The sequence below is a fragment of the Camelus dromedarius genome, chromosome 6, assembly GCF_036321535.1.
Source record: "Camelus dromedarius isolate mCamDro1 chromosome 6, mCamDro1.pat, whole genome shotgun sequence".
NCBI classification, from domain to species: Eukaryota; Metazoa; Chordata; class Mammalia; order Artiodactyla; family Camelidae; genus Camelus; species Camelus dromedarius.
The window spans coordinates 33,405,077-33,411,621 of record NC_087441.1 but is presented as its reverse complement, the minus strand read 5'-3'; the positions used below and the strand labels follow the sequence as shown (position 1 = coordinate 33,411,621).

General features: G+C 45.1%; 1 pseudogene; it reads left to right on the top strand.

Moving 5' to 3' along the window:
- Window positions 1-2,227: 2,227 nt before the first annotated feature.
- On the top strand, window positions 2,228-2,814 carry LOC116154258 (protein lin-28 homolog A-like; annotated as a pseudogene).
- Window positions 2,815-6,545: the final 3,731 nt, after the last annotated feature.

The window sequence follows — 6,545 nt, the reverse complement described above, 5'->3', positions numbered from 1 at the left end:
AGTTGACTGTTGCAAGGGCAAGCATAAGAATAAGCGATCTGTTAGCCTACATGTGGCCATTTTATTAATTCTCCTTCAATGTCACTAAGCAAGTAAGAGTGAATGGTCTTAGTGAGGGAAAACAGAATAGCTTTGATGATGATAGGCACTTATAGAAAAACTTTCAAACTGTTCATAATCTGGTATCAGTAAGCAGTAGAAAGAACAAAGCAGTCAAATGAAGAAAATGTAAAATTCATTTTGCTCTCTTTTTTTTTCTCCTTCTATCCCATCTTGTATCTTTCCTCCAAGCCTACTGTTGCCGATAGATACAACTGCTGTTCCAGGTTCTTGTCCCATCTAGCTATCTGCCTGCTCTAACGCTACTACAGGGTGGCCAGGAGATGAGGGAGCGGAGACCAAAATAACTTGCAATTATGCAAAGGTTTCTATCTTTTTGTATTGTCTTGTCTTACTTTCAGAATAGTTGAAGAATCAGAAACCTCTATCCTGGTTCTGGTTAGATGGTGCCAGAGGGCTTGACTCAAGCATGTGTTATGTGTTGGCTAACTAGTTCTAGAGGATTTAGACCAAAGGGGGCTCAAAATTAAAAATGGAAAAAAAAAAGTTCCCTATTCCAGGTGTTGACTGAAATAAATGCATAGCCTAAAAGTTAAGAGTTATGTTTTATTTAGTGGGAGGACTCGAGCCAGGATGACAGCCTCTCAGATGGCTCTGAGGGACTGCTCCCCAAAGGTAGGGGAGGAGCTAGGATATATAGGAGCTTTACAACAAAGACCAAGTTGTTGGAACAATAAAAGATTACTTGTTATCTAAAGAAAACCAGGCATCTCAAGTTAAAGAATTTAGTGTTTTTCTATGTATGGGAGGAAGCAAACATTTGGGCTCACTGAACTCATTCCTTTGACAAGCACCTGGCTATCTAGGGGCAGTATACTGTCCTTACTTATTCTGAGTCTGCTCAGAGTGCACCCTTGTGAGTGGCTGCAGAGGCTGGGCTGCAGGCCTGTCCTCACTGGGGGGTGGCGGCAGCCGCTGATGACTTAGTTTCAGCATTTGTTTACTGATATGGTTGCAGTGTTTTCATTCACATTGCAGTATTTTCGTTCACATAGGTATTGAGAAAAATACATTCGTTTTCATGTTAGACACACTTGAAACACGAGACTCGAGGAAGCTGAAGTGTGTGTTCTTTGAATAGTAAGAGCAATAACTTCAATTTTGGTGCGACCACAGTTAGACCTGGTGGGAGCTAGTAGATCTACAATTATGACTGGATCTTCAATAGAGTGTTTTTCACAGCTAAGTGCAATTTTATTCTCATTTCAATTATTTCAGACACATCACCTCTAATACTTGTTACTGAGATTCTTCCTAAACACCCCAGACCCAAGTTCACCCTCCCAGAGCCCATCAGAGTCCAGATGCTAGACGCCTGTGTGAACGAAAAATACTGCTAACAGTATCAGTAAACAAAGAATGCTGAAACCATCAAGTCATCAGCGGCTGCTGCCACCCCCCAGTGAAAACAAGCCTCAGCCTGGCCTCTACAGCCACTCACAATGGTGCACCCTGAGGGGCCTCAGAATAAGAAAGGACAGGATACTGGCCCTAGGTAGCCAGGTGCTTGTCAAAGGAATGAATTCAATGACCCCAAATGTTTGCTTCCTCCCATGCATAGAAAAACACTAAATTCTTTAACTTGAGATGCCTGGTTTTCTTTAGATAACAAGTAAGCTTTTATTGTTCCAACAACTTGGTCTTTGTTCTAAAGCTCCTGTATATCCTAGCTCCTCCCCTACCTCTTCGGAGAAGTCCCTCAGAGCGGTCTGAGAGGCTGTCATCCTGGATCGAGTCCTCCCGCCAAATAAAACATAACTCTCAACTTCTAGGCTGCGCATTTATTTTAGTTGACACCTGATATCTTGCCCATAACCCAGTCCTTTCTCAAATCCCACTCTCCCTCCACTCTCTTAAACCTGCCCAGTGTGCGCTTTGGAAGTGGCAGGTCTGCCATCAGCAAGCTCTCTTCCATGCTTATAAATTTACTTCTCTAAACATGCTCCTCACCCTCTTGCGCTACCTACATCACAATTTTCAAACCTTGATGTGGTAAGCATCGCCTGGAGTGCTGGAGAAGCTGTAGGAGCCTCTCCTCCTGCCCCTCATTTGCCCCCAGACTTCTCAGGGGCCAGCAACCACCCTATCAGGGGCTCAACCAACTCCCATGGACTTAGTGTCTGGCCAACAGTTCGTAGGTGGCAGCGCCAAGGCGCCCGAGGAGGCATGGAGGACGCGGTACTGGCAGCAGAGAGCTGCTGCTGCAGCCTGGGGCCAGCCCTGTAAGTGGTCCCACCAGACGCCTGGGTTGTGCTTCCTGTTTGTCACCACCAGCACCAAGGTTGCACTGTACTTTGTGCCCCAGAATAAACTGCACCTGGAGGGCTTCTGGAACCTGAAGGAGGGTGAGGCAGTGGTGAGGCAGTTCTTAAGGAGTTTCCTTAAGAACTGGAATCTCTCAGTGTCAGTGGCCCTGATGCGTGTTCGGTGTTGGGAGTGAGAGGTGGCCAAACAGGAGGAACATGCAGAGGAAAGTCAAAGGGAGACAGATGTTCCAACTGTGGAGGTTGAGACTATCAGGCTTGGGAGTGCACACTGCCACCCCTGGCCCAGATGTGCCACATCTGCCAGAGAATCAGCCATGTGCTGGTCTCCTGTCCACTGAAAGCCCCCAGCTCACAGGGGAGACCAGCCTACTTCCTGGGGGAAGAAGAGATCCACTGCCCTTTCCTGTTTCCAGAGGCGGAGATTTGAGCCTCAGTGTGGGGGTGATCCTTTTGCCATCGGGAGGGTGTTGAGGAGCAGGCATCCATCCATCTGCTGAGTGGAGAAAGTGGGGACAGGGTGGGTAGGGGCAGCTGGCACTGTCCCATCTCTCAGGACAGGTCAGGTCCACACCATCGCCCCCTCCTCCCACTCGGGTTAGGGTAGTACTCAGGCAAAGAACTCCAACCCCGCTCTGTCCAAACGCACAGGAGGGCTTCGGGGGAAGCCCCTCTAGAGGCTGCCTGTTTTATCAGAGTCTCTACTCTCCGAATCTCCTGCTTTTGAAAGTGGCCTGAGTAGAGAAGTTGTTTTCCTTTTAAAGAAGGCTATGTAACAATAATGTTTGCTTTGCCAGAGTGAAAAGAGTAAGCATGCGACCAGGTTGATGGGTCCAACCCCCCAGCCACTACATTCTGTAGGAGGGAATATCCTAGGAGTAAGGCCAGATTTTTCCACGTCTTGTCTCTTCATAAACCACTCTTGGGATACGGTGCCAGGAACTGTCCCAAGAAACGGGTTGTGATGATAAGCCAAAGGGGTGGCTGAGGGAGCATCTGCAGACCTACTGTCCCGTGCCCTCTCCCACCCACATGGCACACTGGGCCAGTATGCTTGCATTTATTTGCTCCCTTGGATAAACTGCACCTCCTTGGGTCCTGCTGTCTCAGGATGCCAACTGCACTAGTTGTGTGCAAATGGCATATCTTGAGCATTTTATCTTGTTTTCTTAATATTAATATTCTGATTTGTGTTTTAATCTAACACCCTCATTCCTGCATGGCGTTCTCAGGTATGTGAGAAACCTCAGGCATGAGTAGGCAGCAGCTCCGGGTCAGCACAGCAGGGATGCTTTTTGACTTTTTGTTGTCATTCCGTCACCGTGGAGAACAACTATCTGGAGTGCATAGCCTATTGAACTGCCTCATTTTTGCCAGTGAGAGCTGGCTTTTCTGCTATAGTGTCCTCCTGAAACCCCTCCACCTTTGATGTTTCCTGGGAGAGTAGGTTTTAACTGGACTTGATTCTCTTCCTGGAAGATTGGAAATTGGTCTGAACAGGAACAGGTGGTGCAGAGAGGTTAGGAGAGTCTGGGCCAGGTGCCAGGCACCAAGGGGAAGCCAAGCATAGCTGCAGGTTGTCTATGTGATAAAGGTCTCTCGTTCCAGAACTCTCATCTCAGGGCACAGCACTCACTCTACATACCAGAGCCATCCTTCGCTGGACTGGGCCAGGCCTACCAAGCACACCAGGGAATATGTGTGTGCGTTTGTTAAAATATATATATAGAGGGAGAGAGAGTTGAGGGAAGGTATAGCTCAGTGGTAGAATGCGTGCTTAGCATGCACAAGGTCCTGAGTTCAATCCCCAGTGCCTCCATTAAATAAACAAACAAACAAACAGACATAATTACCTCCTCTCCCCACCAAAAAATGCGACCTGATAAGGATGGGTTTGAAGAACAACACCCTCTGGTGCTGCCCGGGGATGGATATACGAAGTAAGGACTGAAATCCTTACCCTTTAAAAATTCTGGACTTTTTCTCCTTGGCTTCCAGAGAGCTGACAGCGATGGCTTCTTCGTGGGGCCAGGAGCCAGCGGCCTGCCCTGCTGCAGCAGCTAACAGTGCTGGTAGCTCAGGGAGAAAAGGGGTTTCGTTCACATGCTGCGAGATCACCGCAAACCTGCCTCACTGTGTTGAAAGGGGCGAATGTAACAGCGCGTTGGGTGCTGTGTGTCTGACCCCGGATTAACCGCTGCCCCCTCTAGTTGAGGCATTTGTCTGGGCTTTGTAGGACTTCACAAGTTACTGACTTGGCGATTGCTAGTTGGCCTACTTTGTGGAAATATAATGTGTTGGTCTTTCTCCATGTCCTTTTGAGGTTTTATTGTTTACAAACTTCTTTTTTGGATTGAGAGAAAAATAGCTAAAGCATCTTTGACAATAGTCTCTGCACCAGGAAGAGGAACTGAAATGTAAGCTCAGGGGCTCCTCTTCTCAAAGTAGGGGTCTTAAAGCATTCTTTCATTTGTGTTCCCCTTCCCCTATTTCCTATTTTCAACCGTTTTTTTTGACTTCTACCATACCCTCTTCACTTACCCAAGAGCCACATTTTAAAAACCACTCCTCTATGAAAATCTCTGAGGGCTCTCTTTCCCTTCGTGTGTGAAGACTTTGCATTCCCATACCTTACATTTCTTAAGGCATGCTGGTTGGGTGTATCCTTTCTCACCAATAGCACTTAACCATTCTTATTAAAAATCCCAGATCATCTGCAGTGTATGTCAGCTTTACCATGGAACCATTCTTCCTGGTTATCATCTTGTATCTCCTAGTCTGTCTCCCTCTTTTGGTGCTGACTTCAGCATCTCTCTCCAGCCCAACTCCATCCTTACTCCTGCAGACTTCAACATCCAGGTAGACGATCCACCCAACAACCTGGTTTCCTCTTGTATTGACTCCAGATGCCCTTGGCGTCTCTGTTCTGCACTACCAAGGTCATACTCCTGCTGGTTGCCTTGGGACCCAATCTTTTTTTTTTCCCCCAAGGCTTTATCCCTTTGCATAGAGTTTTTTTTTTTTTTTTTTTTCCAATTGAAGTATAGTCAATTTACAATGTTGATTTCTGGTGCACAGCATAAAGTTTCAGTCATACATATACATACATATATTCATTTTCATATTCTTTTTCATTATGGGTTACTATAGGATATTGAATACAATTCCCTGTGCTATACAGAAGAAACTTGTCATTTATCTATTTTATATATATTAATTAGTATCTGCAAACCCCAAACTCCCAATTTATCCCTTCCCACCTCTTTTCCCTTTGGTAACCGTAAGTTGGTTTTCTATGTCTGTGAATCTGTTTCTGTTTTGTAAATAAGTTCATTTGTCTCATTTTTCTCAGATTCTACGTATTTCCATGATATTTTTCTTTCCCTTTCTGGCTCACTTCACTTAGAATGACGATCTCCAGGTCCATCCACATTGCTGCAAATGGCATTATTTTATTCTTTTTTATGGCTGAGTAGTATTACTTAGGTATGTGTATACACACACACACACACACACACACATATATATGTATATATATGTATCACAACTTCTTTATGGGATCCAACCTTGATCTTTGACACCCAGTCAGATAACGTACTGGCTGAGCCATTCCTCTGCCAAGGCTAGCTCTCAGACTGGAGAGCCTGGCCCACTGTACTACAATCCAGGGTTCATTTCCTATATTCCTGCTGGGTCCCTTCTGATTCAGCTTCTCTAAACTGATCTCCCTCTTGCTTCAATGCAGCCACTTGCTGCAATGTACCCTAACCCCACCCCCATCTTTTGCTAAGGGCTAGCTCTGACAGCATTTACTGTACAGAATGATTTTGGGGATTTCCTAGAATATGCACTGTACAAATGAGATTACACAATAACAGGTTGTGTGATCATAAACAAGTCTTTGAATCATTTATTTATTCTCTGTGTCAGTTTCCATATTTATAAAATAAAGGGGTGGATAATATGAATTACATTATCTCTCATGTTGCTCCAAGTTCCAGCATAAATCATTTGGTATTGATTCCCAAGCTTAAGAAGAAGAATCAAGCTACACCCCTACAACTTACAGTCCAAAGAAGAAAACAAATAAAAAATACATTTATAAATAGACAATAAAAATATTTAATTTTATAGGAAGCATTACACAAGAACAAATACAAC